A 22,329-nucleotide genomic window follows, 5' to 3' on the forward strand; every position below is an offset into this window, starting at 1 on the left:
GGTCGGGTATCCGATGATTTTCCCATGATGAGAAAGTATATATATAAACATGTTTGTCAAGTTTTATGTTAATCGGAGTTACGAGTAAGCGGGGGTGAAAATGTGAAAAACAAAAAGAAATTGGGACAGGCCCAAATGGCGCGCCGCTCCATATATGGCGTGCCGCTCCATATATGGCGCGCCGCTCCATATAACTGATCTGCAAGTCTGGCAGTTTTCACTCAAGCACGAATCCAACTTCAAATACACATAAATCATAAACCGTAAACATCCAAAACAAGTATCTTATATCGTTGGAAAGGTATTTTGACAAGGAATACAACTAACCACTTTTCATCAAGCAAAAATATCATTTACAATAACCGAAAACTCGTCAAGTGATCATTAAATGTTCAAAATCATCGTTTCAAGTTCACAAAATGCATTTTAAGATTAGGGAATCCAATTCACACCTATGATATGCCGTTTTGAAGGTAATGAAACATACATTACAACTAAACACTTACTAATAACATTTCATGGCATTCAAAACATCAAAAGCTCGTTTTAAGTCTATCAAACCCTAACCAAAATTCACAAAAATCAATAATCATGTGTTTGAAGTTTTCTTACTCAACCTACGCATCAAAACGAAGCTAGTGATACTAGTAACACAATTAAAACATGAACTTTAACAATTTAACAACATTAACTCATCCAAAATCAAAGATTAAGCACACTCATTTTCAAGTTCATGCTAGTTACTCCAAAACAATAAATCGAGCAAACAAAATATATATTCATGTTATACACGAGCCATAGACACTAACTAACATCATTTCAAGTCAAAAACACGAATTTATAGAAATCTAGAGTTTTAGAAATGTTACCCAAATGAGATGAAGTTGGTATCAAATTGTAGAGGATGAAGAGAGGATTCCAAATATGTAATTTGTTTTGATGTTTGTCTCTTGATCCGGATTTAGATGATGATTTTGTGAGTTGGGTGTTTGAGTTCATAAATAGAAGTAGAGAGAAAATGGGGCGGTGGGAGATGAATGAAATGAATGGATGAGAAAGGTGGGTTGACTAGTTGACCTAGTCGACTAGTTTGCCCACTTGACAACATCGATCCCTCAAGTTTCAAAGCGGGTGCGGGAATTAACCAAACGAATACTTTAAAAATGCTCGAGTAAACGAGTGATGTTATAATTAAATAACGGGAATATTATGAACGTTAGTCAACGGAAACTACGAATTTAGATAACAAAAGATATTATAAAAAAAAGACAGTGTAAAAAAAATAAATTTAACGAAAAAATGCGGGATGTTACGTTGCCGATACATATAAAGTTCATCGGGGTTAGAATTAGGTTTCTCTATTTTTATACTGTTTCCCTTATTATTTTCTTTTGCTTTATTAAATTGGGTCGAGGTAATTTCTATAACATCATCGGAATCCTCATCGGGATCTGATTCATCGAAAAATTGGTAATCTTCTCAATATTTTGCTTCCTCGGTGGAAACGCCATTGACCATTATTAACTTTGGTCCGTTGGTTGAGAATTTTCTTTTATTTAATCGATTTATTGTAGGTATCAATATTTCTTCCTCCGAAACTTCTTCTTCTTTCGGTTCCTCCTCTTCTAGTTCCTCCTCTTCCGGTTCCTCCTCTTTCGGTTCCTCCTCTTCCGGTTCCTCTTCTGGAATTTGTGAATCTTCCCAAAATATATTCGACTCTTCATTATTATTAGGTGAGTCGATGGGATTTGTACTAGTGGTAGACATCTATCACACAATATCAAACACATTAAGAAGTTAATATATCACATAATATTTACATGTTAATAATATATAGTTTCCAACAAAAGTGTTAAGCAATCGATTTTAAAGAAAACACGGTCGAAGTCCAGACTCACTAATGTATCCTAACAAACTCGATAAGACACACTAATGCAAATTTCTGGTTCTCTAAGACCAACGCTCGGATACCAACTGAAATGTCCCGTTCATATTGATTATAAACGTTCCATATTAATTCATTTCGTTATGAGGTTTTGACCTCTATATGAGATGTTTTTCAAAGACTGCATTCGTTTTTAAAACAAACCATAACCTTTATTTTATCGACAAGGTTAAAAAAACACCACCTAGATTATCCAGAAATGATAGTCTAAAAATATCACACTTACACACTACCAATACATATTGGTTTACAATATTAATATGTTACAACAAAATAAATCCCGAATGCAGTTTTAAACAATATAATACAAGCATGCTGACACCAAATCTTGTCCATATATTAGCATGCAACAGCGGAAGCTCTTAATAATCACCTGATAATAAACATGCTTTAAATGTCAACAAAAATGTTGGTGAGTCATAGGTTTAACCTATATAATTATCAAATCGTAATAATAGACCACAAGATTTCATATTTCAATATACATCTCATACATAGAGATAAAAATCATTCATACGGTGAACACCTGGTAACCGACCTTAACAAGATGCATATAGAATATACCCTATCATTCCGGGACTCCCCTCGGACATGATAAATTTGAAGTACTAAAGCATCTGGTACTTTGGATGGGGTTTGTTGAACCTAATAGATCTATCTTTAGGATGCGCGTCAATTAGGGTGTCTGTTCCCTAATTCTTAGATTACCAGACTAAAAAGGGGCATATTCGGTTTAATAATTCAACCATAGAATGTAGTTTCATGTACTTGTGTCTATTTTGTAAAACATTTATAAAACTGCATGTATTCTTATCCCAAAAATGTTAGATTTAAAAAGTGAGACTATAACTCACTTTCAAAGATTTTTACTTCGTCGGGAAGTAAGACTTGGCCATTGGTCGATTCACGAACCTATAACAAATATATACATATATATTAAAGTATGTTCAAAATATATTTACAACATTTTTTATTACATTATAATGATATGAGTTTATTAAGTCGGCTGTCCTCGTTAGTAACCTACAACTAGTTGTCCACAGTTAGATGTACAGAAATAAATCGATATATATTATCTTGAATCAATCCACGACCCAGTGTATACACGTCTTAGGCTAGATCACAACTCAAAGTATATATATTTTTGTAATCAACCTCAACCCTGTATAACTAACTCAAACATTACTGCATATAGAGTATCTATGGTTGTTCCAAATAATATATACACATGGGTCGATATGATATGTCAAAACATTTGCATACGTGTCTATGGTATCCCAAGATTATATAATATATTAGAATACATGTATAATACAATATGAGTTAGCTAGGATATGATTAATATAGATTTGTTACCAATTTTCACGTAGCTACAACAAGCAAAATTATCCAATCTTGTTTTACCCATAACTACTTCGTTTTAAATCCGTTTTGAGTGATTCAAGTTGCTATGGTTTCATATTGAACTTAAGTTTATGAATCTAAACAGAAAAATTATAATTTTATAGTCAGAAATATAGATTACAAGTCGTTTTTGTAAAGGTAGTCATAACGACGTCTTGATGACCATTTTGAAAAACATACTTCCACTTTGAGTTTAACCATGATTTTTGGATATAGTTTCATGTTCATAATAAAAATCATTTTCCCAGAAGAACAACTTTTAAATAAAAGTTTATCATAGTTTTTAATTAACTAACCCAAAACAGCCCGCGGTGTTACTACGACGGCGTATATCCGGTTTTACGGTGTTTTTCGTGTTTTCAGGTTTTAAATCATTAAGTTAGCATACCATATAGATATAGAACATGTGTCTAGTTAATTTTAAAAGTCAAGTTAGAAGGATTAACTTTTATTTGCGAACAAGTTTAGAATTAACTAAACTATATTCTAGTGATTACAAGTTTAAACCTTCGAATAAGGTAGTTTTATATATATGAATCGAATGATGTTATCAACATCATTACTACCTCAGGTTTTGTGGATAAACCTACTGGAAATGAGAAAAATAGATCTAGCTTCAAAGGATCCTTGGATGGCTTGAGAGTTCTTGAAACAAAATCATGACACGAAAACAAGTTCAAGTAAGATTTTCACTCGAAATAAGATTGTTATTGTAGTGACCCGAACTTTTCCATGTTTATATATATTAAATGAAATTGTTATTTACATAATTAAGTATTTTCAACATGTTAAGCAATCAAACTTGTTAAGACTTGATTAATTGAAATAGGTTTCATATAGACAATTGACCACCCAAGTTGACCGGTGATTCACGAACGTTAAAACTTGTAAAAACTATACGATGACATATATATGGTTATATATATAGTTAACATGATTTTATTATAAGTATGTATCTCATTAGGTATTTTAACAATGAGTTATATACATAAAAATGAGACTATTAATTTAAGAAACTCGAAAACGATATATATAACGATTATCGTTATAACAACGTCTTACTAGGTACATATGAATCATATTAAGATATTGATACACTTGGTTAATTATGTTAAATGATAAGTAAATATATTATTAAGTGTGTTAACAATGAAATACATATGTAAAAATAAGACTACTAACTTAATGATTTCGAAACGAGACATATATGTAACGATTATCGTTGTAACGACATTTAACTGTATATATATCATACTAAGATATATTATATATCATAATATCATGATAATATAACGATTTAACATCTCATTTGTTATAATAAATAATGGGTTAACAACATTCAACAAGATCGTTAACCTAAAGGTTTCAAAACAACATTTACATGTAACGACTAACGATGACTTAACGACTCAGTTAAAATGTATATACATGTAGTGTTTTAATATGTATTCATACACTTTTGAAAGACTTCAAGACACTTATCAAAATACTTCTAATTAACAAAAATGCTTACAATTACATCCTCGTTCAGTTTCATCAACAATTCTACTCGTATGCACCCGTATTCGTACTCGTACAATACACAGCTTTTAGATGTATGTACTATTGGTATATACACTCCAATGATCAGCTCTTAGCAGCCCATGTGAGTCACCTAACACATGTGGGAACCATCATTGGGCAACTAGCATGAAATATCTCATAAAATTACAAAAATATGAGTAATCATTCATGACTTATTTACATGAAAACAAAATTACATATCCTTTATATCTAATCCATACACCAACGACTAAAAACACCTACAAACACTTTCATTCTTCAATTTTCTTCATCTAATTGATCTCTCTCAAGTTCTATCTTCAAGTTCTAAGTGTTCTTCATAAATTCCAAAAGTTCTAGTTTCATAAAATCAAGAATACTTTCAAGTTTCCTAGCTCACTTCCAATCTTGTAAGGTGATCATCCAACCTCAAGAAATCTTTGTTTCTTACAGTAGGTTATCATTCTAATACAAGGTAATAATCATATTCAAACTTTGGTTCAATTTCTATAACTATAACAATCTTATTTCAAGTGATGATCTTACTTGAACTTGTTTTCGTGTCATGATTCTGCTTCAAGAACTTTCAAGCCATCCAAGGATCCTTTGAAGCTAGATCTATTTTTCTCATTTCCAGTAGATTTATTCAAGGAACTTGAGGTAGTAATGATGTTCATAACATCATTCTATTCATACATATAAAGCTATCTTATTCGAAGGTTTAAACTTGTAATCACTAGAACATAGTTTAGTTAATTCTAAACTTGTTCGCAAATAAAAGATAATCCTTCTAACTTGACTTTTAAAATCAACTAAACACATGTTCTATATCTATATGATATGCTAACTTAATGATTTAAAACCTGGAAACACGAAAAACACCGTAAAACCGGATTTACGCCGTCGTAGTAACACCGCGGGCTGTTTTGGGTTAGTTAATTAAAAACTATGATAAACTTTGATTTAAAAGTTGTTATTCTGGGAAAATGATTTTTATTATGAACATGAAACTATATCCAAAAATTATGGTTAAACTCAAAGTGGAAGTATGTTTTCTAAAATGGTCATCTAGACGTCGTTCTTTCGACTGAAATGACTACCTTTACAAAAACGACTTGTAACTTATTTTTCTGACTATAAACCCATACTTTTTCTGTTTAGATTCATAAAATAGAGTTCAATATGAAATCATAGCAATTTGATTCACTCAAAACGGATTTAAAATGAAGAAGTTATGGGTAAAACAGGATTGGATAATTTTTCTCATTTTAGCTACGTGAAAATTGGTAACAAATCTATTCCAATCATAACTTAATCAACTTGTATTGTATATTATGTAATCTTGAGATACCATAGACACGTATACAATGTTTCGACCTATCATGTCGACACATCTATATATATTTTGGAACAACCATAGACACTCTATATGTGAATGTTGGAGTTAGCTATACAGGGTTGAGGTTGATTCCAAAATATATATAGTTTGAGTTGTGATCAATACTGAGATACGTATACACTGGGTCGTGGATTGATTCAAGATAATATTTATCGATTTATTTCAGTACATCTAACTGTGGACAACTAGTTGTAGGTTACTAACGAGGACAGCTGACTTAATAAACTTAAAACATCAAAATATATTAAAAGTGTTGTAAATATATTTTGAACATACTTTGATATATATGTATATATTGTTATAGGTTCGTGAATTAACCAGTAGCCAAGTCTTACTTCCCGACGAAGTAAAAATCTGTGAAAGTAAGTTATAGTCCCACTTTTAAAATCTAATATTTTTGGGATGAGAATACATGCAGGTTTTATAAATGATTTACAAAATAGACACAAGTACGTGAAACTACATTCTATGGTTGAATTATCGAAATCGAATATGCCCCTTTTTATTAAGTCTGGTAATCTAAGAATTAGGGAACAGACACCCTAATTGACGCGAATCCTAAAGATAGATCTATTGGGCCTAACAAACCCCATCCAAAGTACCGGATTGAACAGACACCCTATGTATATGACGGCATTGAACAAGTGCAGGGTTTGTCTCGGATTCACGAATATATTAAGTATATATATATATTTATATGTTGGTCAATATCTGTCTAACAATTTAGGTCAAGTCGTAGTGTATCACAATCCTAATGCTCGAGACCGACATGCAAAAGTCAACAAAAGTCAACTTGACCCAAAATGACTTCCAAAATCTATACATGTTTATTATATAACTTATATATAGTCATTTTATATATTTAAATATATTTATCAGATCTTATTATACTAAATAATACAAGTCATTTATTAATAAATAAAAATTTATATTTAAATTCATATATGATAAAAATATACTTTTATATATCTCAAGTAATAAAATTTATAAAATTCACTTAATATCATAAAAATATAGTGGTATGTATTATTAATGTAATTATATTACGTGTGGTAAAAATATCTTTGTACGCATATTTATTTGATAAAATAATATTGATAATAATAATAATGATAAAAATAATAAAATGATAGTTTCAATAAAAATATTAATTTTTAGTAATAAAGATAATTTTAGTAATAACATCAACTGATAACAATTATAATAATCGTTTTAATAATAATATTAAAATTAATAATAATTCAGTTGACCATATCTTTTAATCCGTTCATCGAACCCACACGATTTCTAAATGAAAAGTTATTAATTTTTCTTTAGCTTTTCCACGACATGCATATCATATACCTTATCTCAGTAGCATATGTATCAAATTCGTGATATTTCATAAACTATTTAACGATGAAACTAAGCATACAAACATGCATAATCATATATACTCGAGCACTAGTCTGGGATAAACTATTAATATATAAAAGATAAGATATGAATGCTCACGTATCAATATTGTGATTCAATATTGCAGGAAAGTACGTAGACGCAACGAAAATGATAAACGTTAGGTTGACCTCACGAGCAATACCCTCGAACAATACCCATAACCTCCATAGCTATAACCCATAATTTCCTTAGCTCTATCCCATTTGAAAACTTATTTTGAAATCATCTGAATATAACTCCGTCGTAGTATTTTATGTATACTAATAATATCTTGAAATAATACTAAGTAAATATATATATGTAATTCGATTGAGAGAGTTTAGAGAAATATATTTTCAAGTTTCTATAAAATAATGAAACCTATTGAATTCTATTTATAATAGATTTTTGAATTATTAAAGTGAATTATTAAAGTATGAATTATTAAAGTGAATTATTAAAGTATGAATTATTAAAGTGAATTATTAAAGTATGAATTATTAAAGTGAATTATTAAAGTATGAATTATTAAAGTGAATTATTAAAGTGAATTATTAAAGTTAAAGTAAAGTAAAAGTAAAGTAAAGGTAAAGTTAAAGTATAGTAAAAGTATAAAACTATGTACGTATAATACGTGTATAAATATATTTAATATTAATTTAAATCGTTATATCATAAAACATTTTAGAAAAGTAGAATTATATGTATTCATAATAGGTTTCAAGTTTTTAAATTACAGTCTGTTGGTGAAGCATGAGATAAAGTCCAAAGGTTTAATACACGTATGAAGTCATCTTAATGAAAAATGTCGAGTTACTTAACTTGTCGATATCCAACATCTAAGTTATTTACACTCCACGTTCTTACTTATAGATCACTTTACTATTTTCCGAATATTGTCAAAAAGAATAGATTTCTTAAATCACAGTGGACCTCATAACATTGGCCCGTAATCATATCATAATGTATCTGATAATTCAATCATTTGATATTATCTCTTAATTCTGTCGATAAATATATCGAAACAAATACGTTCATGTAAAGTATCATATATCTAATACTTTGTTAATATTTTCAGTTAATATTATATATTATATATACATATCTATATACACATAATTGTTCGTGAATCGTGGAACACGGTCAAAGGGTAATTGATTACATGAATGTAGTTTCAAACTTTTTGAGATTCAACATTACAAATTCTGCTTATCGTGTCGGAAACATATAAAGGTTAGGTTTAAATTTGGTCAGAAATTTTCGGGTCGTCACAGTACCTACCCGTTAAAGAAATTTCGTCTCGAAATTTGATCGAGGTCGTCATGGCTAACCATAAAAATGTTTTCATGACGGATATGTGTTGATAGATAGGATTTTATTACCATAGAGTAATATGGATAAAATGATCCGATTACTCGAAGCGTATGAGTGAAGCTATCACAAAATAGTGGAATGAGGAAAATAAGTTTCGTCATAATTTTTGACGTAGTCATGGTTGAATTCCGGAATTCAAGGGATTAAAAAAAATAAAAAAAATCTTGGAAATCTATAAGATCTGTTTCTTCGAGATTTAAGGAAATTAGGATCTCTTTAATTAAATGCGATGATCTGTCCCGATTACTACGTCTGATATTTCCCTTATATATTTACCTTTTCCATTCCATTAGTTTTTACCACTTCTATACTCAATTCCAATTTCAAAAGATTGCGAAAATGCTTAATCCAGTTCTAATCCTTGTCCTTATCCTTACTATCGCAACAATCATTCTCCTTTTCCAACTTCCACCGGAGGAATCTGTTTTCTTCTACTTCGCCCTTGGGGTTATAGTGTTTTTAATTCTCCCTTGTCTTTATGTTGCGATAAACATTGATATACACGGTTTGTATTTTATGTGTTGTTATTGGACTTTATATTCTCCCTTACATTTCGGAGTTTCATACTTTTGTTGTCTCTTCTCGGCTTTAAGTCAAGCGAATAATGGTCCAGAATTAGTAGGTATGAAGTTTTGGATGAACATAGTTAATGTTCTAAGAAGGAAATCGTAATGGTACGATCTTGATTTTGCAAATTACCAGAATATCCAGAAAGATAGAACTATCAAGAAGATATGTTCTTAATATGTTTGGAGATTTGGTAGAATGTAAGAGTCGTGTAAATGACACATGATGACGGTATGTTCTTTGAATCATCACGTTCCATTAGAAACTCAGCATGAATTACTGTAATATAATCATGTTGATCAAGTGTCATTATATTATACTAACTTATGCTTCAGTTCCCAACACTACTTCAAAACATTCATATTTGAATTTTTTTTTTTCAGAATTTAGAAACCAACACAGTTTCTTTTATGTTGCAGATATTATGGATAGATAAATGATCTCAGATAAAAATAGTTGTGAAAATATCTCCAGAAATATGGAGAATATGTATAATGAGAGATACGAAGATATCTTATAATATTTAAGATAAGATGATGATGAAGAATAAGGTCCGCAAAGGTTTAGAGTTAGGAGCAAGGTATTCGTTAATGACTTCGTTAGAAACAGAATCATCAAGATTCTTTAAATACATACTTTGGTCCTTGTATTTGTCCTTGGTCTCCTTCACGGTCTGCTCAATCCATTGTTCAGTACCAACTCTTCTCTTTTTCTGGGCTTTACCAACACATTATTCGTTGTCATCAAACTTTTGACTGTTAAAGTCGTTTACAGTTTCTACTACTTCATTAGCATTTCGAGAACTAATTCACAGTTTGAGATGTTTTTCAGAAACTTCACATTCGAAGTGTGTAAGTTTAGGAGATAGACGTTATATATATATATATATATATATATATATATATATATATATATATATATATATATATATATATATATATATATATATATATATATATATATATATATATATATATATGTATATATAACTATTGAAGTAGAAACGCTGCGAGATTTCAAAATACTGATTGCTGATTTTCAGTAATTGGTATGGCAATTCTTATTGCAAGATGCGGATGAGTAAGAGATGGAGTTTCAATGAATAAGTATAGTGACTTTTCGTAGAGGTTTAAGTCGAAGGTTAATGAAGTTGTTGATAAGTTTACTGCTAATGTGGTGAGATATGAAAGGTTCCCCAGTAACGATGGTGAAAGGGCAGCGTATCTATTGAAGTTATAATAAAATTAGTTTTACTGAAAAGTCGAAGTTGACTTGTTGGAGCTGTGACAAAACTGGCTACTTTGAAAAGAATCGTAAGGTTGTTTTTGCTAATAAATGCTAAAAAATTCAACGCGGGTACGTGTTAAACTATGACTTTGGGTTCGAGAGTTTTTCAGGTACAAGACTTCGGGTAATGTGTGATTGGATCATCATCTCGATTGTTCCTTATTTGAAGTTTCTTCCGAAATTTCGAAGCGTTTTAAATGCAGCTTGTCATTGTCAATATCCAAAGGATAAATTCGTCATAAATCTCGATTGATTCTCGTATCCTTTTGAGTGTTACAATTAAAAGTGATGTTCTATCACAGTTTTGAAGTCAAAGTATAGCGTTAAAAAAATGTAAGGATCTAAGAGTGATGGTTTTGCTTATATCTCGAGTTGCATTCTGAGATTTCAAAAATCAGAATAGGTGATTGAATTTGAATGAGTATGGTTGTTTTGATTTCTTATAAAAGAAGGTATACTGTTGTGAAAATAGGGAGTATAGTTGATGATTTACTGAATTAGAATCGAAGAATGTAATATATTAATTGTGCATTTATATATCTCTCGGGTATTACCTACCCGTTAAAAAAAATGTCACAAATAATATTTTGAACAAGAATTTTTCATTACAGTCTTTATGAAAATATATGTATGTATATTTTCTTCAGATGTAATACAGATTTAATGTGTTAATATCATATTAAGCTCATTTGATTTTCGGCTTGGATTAGTAAAGAATAATCTCTAAAACATTAGAGATTACATAATCTTCGCGGAGTATTTTGCTAATGTAATCAATACTTCAATATTTATTCTTATAGATATTTCCTTAGTGAATTATGCTGATGCTCATAGAACTCTTGCTAACTTCACAAGATACGAATGTTGTTTTCCAGTAAGTTTCGAGTACATTGAAGATGAAAGTGTAAAATCAAACATGTTATTGAATGATACACTTGGTTTATTATGAAACCGAATTCATTTAATTGAATCAAAGATTGTAGTTATGATGGTTAGGTTGTTAACAAAGGATGTACATCATAGCATATTAGTAATATGAATTTAACTGAGTATTATCTACCCTTTTTCAATTCATATTCAATAGCTTAGTACGAAAGATTTTTATAGTTTCAGCATTCATATATATAAAATATATATATATATATATATATATATATAATTTCTTCAGAAGAATGATTTAATACTTCATAACTCGTTGATACAAAATACTCGTTGTTGATCAATGATGACGTCCACGGCGATTCTTGAACTGACAGAACTTGTGATGTTATAGGTGCTGCTAGTGCTGATGATGCTGATAGTACTGACGGTGATGGTGGTGCTCACGATATTATTGATGCTGATGATACTGCCGGTAACTGCTGGCGATGCTGCTGAAGCTTGTGGTATTGAGGCTTGCGATGTGGATGTTACTGGCAGTATTAGTTATGCTGCTGGTGCTGCTGATGGTGTTTGTAATCCTTGCACCATGTATTCCAAAGCCACTACTCGGGAGCGAAGTTCGTTAATTTCTGCTAGTACACCGGGATGATTGGCGGTTGGAATGAGCGGATGAATAAGATTCGCAATATGGGATAGTATATAATCATGACGAGATACTCTAGCAATGAGTGAGAAAATGGTGTCTTGAACAGGTTCGCCGGTAAGTGCTTCAGGTTCATCGCCAAGAGGGCAATGTGGTGGATGGAAGAGATCACCTTCTTCTTGTCTCTAATGGTTGAGTTGACTACGGACCCATCCCCAATTCATCCAAAATAGATGATGGGAAATTGGTTGATCCATTCCGGTGATGCTACTTTCGGAGCTCAGGTAGATATCCATATCGGAATAGCTGTCAAAATATGAGGAATTTGAACTGGTTGAGGGATCCATCTCGTAGGATCAGGGAAAGAATTTTTGGTAAGAAATAGATTGTAGAATTTAGATTTGGTATTCTTCAATTACATAATTTGCATATGTATATATAATACCAAAATTCCGTAAATTACGGAGAATATTTGAAAAGATGTCAGTCAAAGTTCACAGTAATAGATGTGCTAAGATAAGAATCCGTCTATACACTATTATGCAATAAATGCATAAAAACGCGTCTAGACATAAGATGATAAGCAGGTAATTTCCTAAGGATGATAAGTAGATGATTTCCGACTAGAATTGATAAGCAAACTTTTTGACATGCAGACACGGTCGAAGTCCAGACTCATTAATGCATCTTAACAACTATCAGTTAGAAACACTAATGCAAAACCTGGTTAGCTAAGACCACCGCTCTGATACCAACTGAAAGGACCCATTCATATACATTATAAACGATTCACAATAGTTGATTACATCGTGAGGTATTTGACCTCTATATGATACGTTTTACAAATATTGCATTCGTTTTTAAAAGACAAACTTTCTTTACATCTAAAATTGACGGCATGCATACCATTTCATATTACATCCAACTATAATTGACTTAATATTAATCTTGATGAACTCAACAACTCGAATGCAACGTCTTTCAAAGTATGTCATGAATGACTCCAAGTAATATCCTTAAAATGAGCTAATGCACAGCGGAAGATTTCTTTAATACCTGAGAATAAATATGCTTTAAAGTGTCAACCAAAAGGTTGGTGAGTTCATTAGTTTATCATAATCAATCATTTCCGTAATAGTAATAGACCACAAGATTTCATATACATAAACATTTTAATAAAAATATTCTAAGTGGTTGAGCACTTGGTAACCATACTTAACATTTAATCAACGTCGCATATTACCTTTATTATGAAATCTCTCTACACTTTACCAAGTGTAGTCACTGGAACGAAGTACTGTGCAACCGTTGAATACTGGTCGTCCAGTCCGGTTGGGGTTGTCAGGCCTGATAGATCTATCAACAGGATTCGCGTTTACAATACCACATGTAAATGGTAGTTACCAAGCTATTAGGGAAAAATATGCAAAGTGGTACAACTCAACGTAGAATATGTTTTTAGTACTTGTGTCCATTTCGTAAAACAGTTATAAAATAGTGCATGTATCCTCAGCCCAAAAATATATATAAAAAGGGAGTAATGAAACTCACAATACTGTATTTCGTAGCAATTATGTATATGACGGCATTGAACAAGTGCAGGGTTTGTCTCGGATTCACGAACCTATATTAAGTATATATATTTATATGTTGGTCAATATCTGTCTAACAATTTAGGTCAAGTCGTAGTGTATCACAATCCTAATGCTCGAGACCGACATGCAAAAGTCAACAAAAGTCAACTTGACCCAAAATGACTTCCAAAATCTATACATGTTTATTATATAACTTATATATAGTCGTTTTATATATTTAAATATATTTATCATATCTTATTATACTAAATAATACAAGTCATTTATTAATAAATAAAAATTTATATTTAAATTCATATATGATAAAAATATACTTTTATATATCTCAAGTAATAAAATTTATAAAATTCACTTAATATCATAAAAATATAGTGGTATGTATTATTAATGTAATTATATTACGTGTGGTAAAAATATCTTTGTACGCATATTTATTTGATAAAATAATATTGATAATAATAATAATGATAAAAATAATAAAATGATAGTTTCAATAAAAATATTAATTTTTAGTAATAAAGATAATTTTAGTAATAACATCAACTGATAACAATTATAATAATCGTTTTAATAATAATATTAAAATTAATAATAATTCAGTTGACCATATCTTTTAATCCGTTCATCGAACCCACACGATTTCTAAATGAAAAGTTATTAATTTTTCTTTAGCTTTTCCACGACATGCATATCATATACCTTATCTCAGTAGCATATGTATCAAATTCGTGATATTTCATAAACTATTTAACGAAGAAACTAAGCATACAAACATGCATAATCATATATACTCAAGCACTAGTCAGGGATACACTATTAATATATAAAAGATAAGATATGAATGCTCACGTATCAATATTGTGATTCAATATTGCAGGAAAGTACGTAGACGCAACGAAAATGATAAACGTTAGGTTGACCTCAGAGCAATACCCTCGAACAATACCCATAACCTCCATAGCTATAACCCATAATTTCCTTAGCTCTATCCCGTTTGAAAACTTATTTTGAAATCATCTGAATATAACTCCGTCGTAGTATTTTATGTATACTAATAATATCTTGAAATAATACTAATTAAATATATATATGTAATTCGATTGAGAGAGTTTAGAGAAATATATTTTCAAGTTTCTATGAAATAATGAAACATATTAAATTCTATTTATAATAGATTTTTGAATTATTAAAGTGAATTATTAAAGTATGAATTATTAAAGTATGAATTATTAAAGTGAATTATTAAAATATGAATTATTAAAGTGAATTATTAAAGTGAATTATTAAAGTGAATTATAAAAGTTAAAGTAAAGTAAAAGTAAAGTAAAGGTAAAGTTAAAGTATATTAAAAGTATAAAACTATGTACGTATAATACGCGTATAAATATATTTAATATTAATTTAAATCGTTATATCATAAAACATTTTAGAAAAGTAGAATTATATATATTCATGATAGGTTTCAAGTTTTTAAATTATAGTCTGTTGGTGAAGCATGAGATAAAGTCCAAAGGTTTAATAAACGTATGAAATCATCTTAATAAAAAATGTCGAGTTACTTAACTTGTCGATATCTAACATCTAAGTTATTTACACTCCACGTTCTTACTTATAGATCACTTTACCATTTTCCGAATATTGTCAAAAAGAATAGATTTCTTAAATCACAGTGGACCTCATAACATTGGCCCGTAATCATATCATAATGTATCTGATAATTCAATCATTTGATATTATCTCTTAATTCTGTCGATAAATATATCGAAACAAATACGTTCATGTAAAGTATCATATATCTAATACTTTGTTAATGTTTTCAGTTAATATTATATATTATATATACATATCTATATACACATAATTGTTCGTGAATCGTCGAACACGGTCAAAGGGTAATTGATTACATGAATGTAGTTTCAAACTTTTTGAGATTCAACATTACAAATTCTGCTTATCGTGTCGGAAACATATAAAGGTTAGGTTTAAATTTGGTCGGAAATTTCCGGGTCGTCACATTAATCAACCTCAAACTCCCTACATACCGAATTTTAACACACCTAATGACACTCCATCCGAAGATGGTGAACTCGAAGATATGCAAGATACACAATCCGAATATGAGGAGGTAGAGGAAACTCAACACGAGGTCAAGACAAATAAGAAAAAAAGGGCTAAAGTTTTGTGGTCGAACAAAGTAAGATTTTGGCCGAGTGTTGGATGCCCTAAATCCCGAATCGAAAACTCTCAAGCAAAAGACTCTTTTTGTGGGGCTGTCCGAAAAGAGTACAACTCACTAGTAGTCCATCAAAAGCGTATGGATCAAATAACGGGCAGGTGGAGCAAGATGTCTAAAGATGTTGTGACGCCCCGTACAAAACCATCATGTACGAATTGTCAACAACAGGTCCATTACACGGTACAATACTACATGCTGTTTTAAAACAAGTTTTTGCATTCAAAAAGGATAACGTTTTACAAAAGATAACATGACACAAAGGTCGTTTACAAGCAATTATTCAAATAACATAAGTTGTGAATGCAAGATAAAAGTTCCATGATTGAGACATCTCTGAGTTATGCAGCGGAAGTCTAACACAGCGAGTCTGTAACAGCAAGTCTAAAACACCAAGACAACAAGTCTAACAGTGGAAGCAACAACATCTAAGCACCTGAGAAATACATGCTTAAAAGTCAACACGAATGTTGGTGAGCTATAGTTTGTATTCAGTATTGTAATGTAGACCACGAGATTTCGTATTCCAAAACAGTATGAAAAGTATATGCTTATCCGTGGGCACCTGGTAACTAACTTAACGTAATAGTAATACCCCCTAAAAGTACACTTGGCGAGTGCGTATGTCCTCGAAGTATCAAACACCCGTTAAATGCTAGCGCGACTAGCCCGAGTGGGGATGTCCAACCCTATGGATCCATATCTAATATTTGCGTTCACCGGTTCAAAAACCAATGATTAAACGTTACCGTGCTAAGGGAAATGTTTATGCCGTTATATAAGCCACACATATATAAAGTTTAAGTACTCGTGTCTAGTATGTAAAACATAAAAAACGCATGTATTCTCAGTTCCAAAAATATTAAAGTAAAAAGGGAAGCTATAACTCACAGTGAATAAGCAGTAAAAGTCGATATGAAAAGTATGCAGGTAGTAAGTCAGTCCGAAAGGTCGTCAACCTAAGTCAAAGGTCACTAAGTCAGTATGTTGTCCCAAAAGGTTTAAAAGTACGTAAGTAAAGTCCTAGACATCATCATCGTCATCATCATTCGTAAAAGATAAAGTAAGTTTTCAAAAAGAAAAGAGATCGAAACAAAAGGCTGATTTCGGACAGCTGCTACGACCTCTATACAAAATGAAAAGACGCGTGGTCAGTGGCCAAGGCTCCGTATGTGAGTCCTATAACCACTATCCAATTCTAAGAACCTAATTCATCTTCGTTTGACCATGGCGACGGTTTAAGTGCGAGTAGGTTAAAATTTTCAGCACGTCGTTACAAAGGCGTAGTGACTTTCGGAAGGCTATAAACCTAAACCGTATATCGGATTTAGGCGAGGCCTAAACGAAAAGTTATCTACTCGAAACGAACTATCAGAAAATTAATTTTACAGAAGTCCAGGAGTCTGATCAGACCCCAAAAAACAGCAAACAAGTGCTCCGGTGGGTTTCTTGGTGCTTGATGCTCATCACGGTTCTCATCCTTGATGCATGTAAGCTTCAAGTGTACAAATCTTTGATGTTTTAGCATCACTTTGACCAAGTTTCAACCATCAACACACAACTAAGAGTAAAATCTATCATTCTACAAGTTTTGAACATCAAGATTGCCTCTTTATTGCATAAATCCAATAAAGCTTCAACCTTTGTCCTTTTTACACAAGTTTATGCATCTTCATCATATGAGATGATGAAGACTTGATCTTTATCATCACAACAATCAAAAAAAGGTTCCAAGTAAGTGAGATCTACAATGATAACTTAGATCTCAAGTATTAAGAAAACCCTAAGCTAGAAAGCTTGGATCTTTACAAGATTAATGAGACCATAAGCTAGAAAGCTAAGATCTAATGAAAGTAATGAGGCCATAAGCTAAAAAGCTAAGATCTTTAACAAAATAATGAAACCCTAAGCTAGAAAGCTTGGATCTTTAGTATTCTTGAAGATCCTTAAAGCAAAAGACTAGATCTTCAAGTTACATGAAGATCATAAACACAAGTTTTGATCTTTATAACCAAATAAAGAAATCATAAGTTAGATCTAACAAGTAAATGAAGATTCAAAGCTAGAAAGCTTGAATATTTCATATTCATGAAGGATTCAAACCCAAGTTTGAATCTACAAGATATAACAAGATCAAAAGCTAAAAATGTGACGCCCCGTACAAAACCATCGTGTACGATTCGTCAACAACAGGATCTTTACATGGTCAAGTACTACATGCTGTTTGAAAACCAGTTTGCATTCATAAAAAGATAGCGTTTACAAAAGATAACGTGACACAAAGGTCGTTACAAAGTAATTATTTGAAAATAACATAAGTTACGAATGCAAGATAAAAGTTCCATGATTGAGACATCTCTAAGTAATGCAGCGGAAATCTAACACAGCAGGTCCATAACAGCAAGTCTAAAACACCAAGATAGCAAGTCTAACAGCGGAAGCAACATCGTCTAAGCACCTGAGAAATACACACTTAAAAGTCAACACGAATGTTGGTGAGCTATAGTTTGTAATCAGTAAAGTAATGTAGACAACGAGATTTCAGTGCTTCAACCAGCAGTTTAAATCAGTATGAAAAGTATATGCTTGTTCGTGGGCACCCGGTAACTAACTTAACGTAATAGTAATACCCCCTAAAAGTACACTTGGCGAGTACGTATGTCCTCGAAGTATCAAACACCCGTTAAATGCTAGCGCGACTAGCCCGAGTGGGGATGTCAAACCCTATGGATCCATATCTAGTATTCGCGTTCACCGGTTCAAAACCAATGATTAAACGTTACCGTGCTAAGGGGAATGTTTATGCCGTTATATAACCCACACATATGTAAAGTTTAAGTACTCGTGTTAAGTAAGTAAAACGTAAAAAGCACATGTATTCTCAGTCCCAAAAATAGTATAAGTAAAAAAGGGAAGCTATAACTCACAGTGAATAAGTAGTAAAAGTCGATATGAAACGTATGCAGGTAGTAAGTCGGTCCGAAAGGTCGTTAACCTAAGTCAAAGGTCACTAGGTCGGTATGTTGTCCCAATAATTTTAAGAGTGAATAAATTAAGTTTAAGTGTCATCATCATCATCATTCATCATCATAAAAGCTAAGTAAGTTTGACAAGAATAGAGATCAAAAGAATAGGCTGACTTCGGTCAGATGCTACGACCTCTATACAAAACGAAAAGATGCATAGTCAGTGGCTATGGCTCTGTATATGAGTCCTCTAACCGCTGATCAATTTTCAGAACCTAACTCGTCTTCGTTTGACCGTGGCGATGGTTTAAGTGCGAGTAGGTAAGAAATTTCAGCACAACGTTACAACGGCGTAGTGACTTTCGGAGGGCTATAAATCCTAAACCGTATGTCGGATTAAGTCGAGGCCTAAATGAAAAGTCATATAATCGAAATGAATTATCTGAAAATAAATTTTCCAGAAGTCTAGGAATCTGATCAGATCCTGAAAAATAGTAAACAAGTGCTCCGGTAGGGTTCTTGGTGCTTGATGCTCATCACAGTTCTTATCCTTTATGCTTGTAGCTTCAAGTGTACAACTCATTGATGGGTTAGCATCACCTTGACCAAGATTCAACCATCAACACACAATATGTTAAGACCAAGTAAGAACACAACTCATTTAAGAGTCTTAGATGGATGATGTACCAAGGTTACATCATATCCTTAGTCTTAACACAAATACAAGTTCTATTTACAACTAAAGCTACAAACTTTACTTCAATCAAACAAATATGAACATAATCTAAATCAAATAAAGTGATGGAACCCTAAGCTAGAGAGCTTGGATCCTTTTCACACAAGTTATAAGATTATAAAGCTAGAAAGTTTGAATCTTTACAAGATTAATGAGACCATAAGCTATAAAGCTAAGATCTTTAACAAAATAATGAAAGTAATGAGACCATAAGCTAAAACGCTAAGATCTTTAACATAATAATGAGACCCTAAGCTAAAAAGCTTGGATCTTTAGTGTTCTTGAAGATCTTGAAGCATAAAGCTTGGATCTTTAAGATACATGAAGATTACAAACACAAGTTTGAATCTTTATCACAAAATAACAAGATTAAAGCTAAAAGATTTAGATCTACAAAGTAGGTGAAGATTCAAAGCTAGAAAGCTTGAATCTTCCATGTTCTTGAAGGATTCAAATCCATGTTTGAATCTACAAGATGTAATCAAGATCAAAAGCTAAAAAGCTTGATCTTCTAGTGATGATGATGAACTCGTGACGATGAGAAGGAGAAGAAGAAAAGAAATTCAAAATACTTACAAGCTTTAGACTAAAGAGAAAATAAACGAACAAGTGTGTGTAAATTGTGAATGGAAATCAAGTGTGAATGGTGAGGAAATGGCTTAGTATTTATAGAAGGTGAGGTGAGGGTGGTGGTGGTTAGGCCATGGGTTTCCAAGGGGGACACCTTTTTGCTTTTTGGTTAATGGTTGTCTAAAGTTGGTGCTTGTGTTAGGATCCCATGCAACATTAAGGATAATAATTGACAAAAATGCTAGCATGTTCCCTATAATAAATGGGCATTTATCTTACTTATTAATGGGTCACTAGTTACTTATAATTGGGCTAATTAAATAGTCCACTAACTAGTGTAGGGTGGGCTAAGGTCCAACAAGGTAGAAAATCCAACAAGACTAACTAGTGTGCTCTAGTAAATTACTAAGCGTAATTAAGCATCCGAAAACCCAAGTAATTGTTATTATAAAATAACAATTAGTATTTCGTAGTCATAATATTCTGATTACGATAAAAGTTAAACGTGTACACAGTACACAGTTCGTTAAAAACGTCAAGTGACACTAACGGTCATAAAGGCTTCTGAGGGTTAAGTTAAGTATCCTACGTACTTAATGATACGTTTTAACATATAAATAAAAGTAATCAACATGTAGGGAGTTTCCAGAGTATAATATAGCTACGTACACACAAATACGCAGTTTCGTGAAAACACAAAGCACAAAAGCAAGTTGAAAAAGTCGGGTCGTTACATTATCCACCTGTTAATGAAAATTTTGTCCCGAAATTTTAGGGTGAGGTAGACGGTAGAGTCGGGAAGAGGTGAGGATACTTCTGCATCATTTGATCCTCTCGTTCCCAAGTAAACTCTGGTCCTCGTTTTGTATTCCATCGTACTCGAATGATCGGAATCTTGTTGCGTTTCAAGGTCTTGACCTCACGGTCCATAATTTCGACAGGTTCTTCCACAAAATGATGTTTGTCATCAATCGTAAGCTCCTCAAGTGGTATGACGAGTTCTGGTTCCGCAAGAAACTTCTTCAGATTTGATACATGGAAGGTAGGATGAACGGAGCTCAATTGAGTCGGAAGATCCAAACGGTAAGTAACGGGTCCAACATACTCCAAGACTTCAAAAGGACCAATGTATCGCGTGTTTAACTTTCCACGTTTTCCGAAATGGATTACACCTTTCCAAGGTGCGACTTTCAACATAACGTGGTCGCCAATTTGAAATTCGCGATCTCCACGTTTAAGGTCGACATAGCTCTTCTGACGATCACGTGCCGTCTTGAGCCTCGCTTGAATTTGGACAATCTTCTCGGTTGTTTCATGGACGAGTTCGGGACTGGTGAGTTGTTTTTCACCTACTTCGGCCCAACAAATAGGAGAACGACACTTGCGGCCATACAACGCTTCGAAAGGTGCGGCATTAATACTCGAATGATAGTTGTTGTTGTAAGAGAATTCGGCTAGCGGCAAATGATTTTCCCAAGCTTTTCCGAAATCAATAACGCAAGCACGCAACATGTCCTCCAAAGTCTGAATCGTTCGTTCGCTTTGTCCGTCAGTTTGCGGGTGATATGCAGTGCTCATGTCGAGACGAGTTCCCAAGGCTTCTTGCAAAGAACGCCAAAATCTAGAAGCGAAATGGGTGTCGCGATCTGAGATAATCGATAAGGGTATACCGTGGCGAGATACAACTTCCTTTATGTATAGCTGCACCAGTCTCTCCATCGTATCAGTTTCCTTCATGGCTAGAAAGTGAGCAGATTTGGTAAGACGGTC

Source organism: Rutidosis leptorrhynchoides, chromosome 4 (genome assembly GCF_046630445.1).
Source record: "Rutidosis leptorrhynchoides isolate AG116_Rl617_1_P2 chromosome 4, CSIRO_AGI_Rlap_v1, whole genome shotgun sequence".
Lineage (NCBI taxonomy): Eukaryota > Viridiplantae > Streptophyta > Magnoliopsida > Asterales > Asteraceae > Rutidosis > Rutidosis leptorrhynchoides.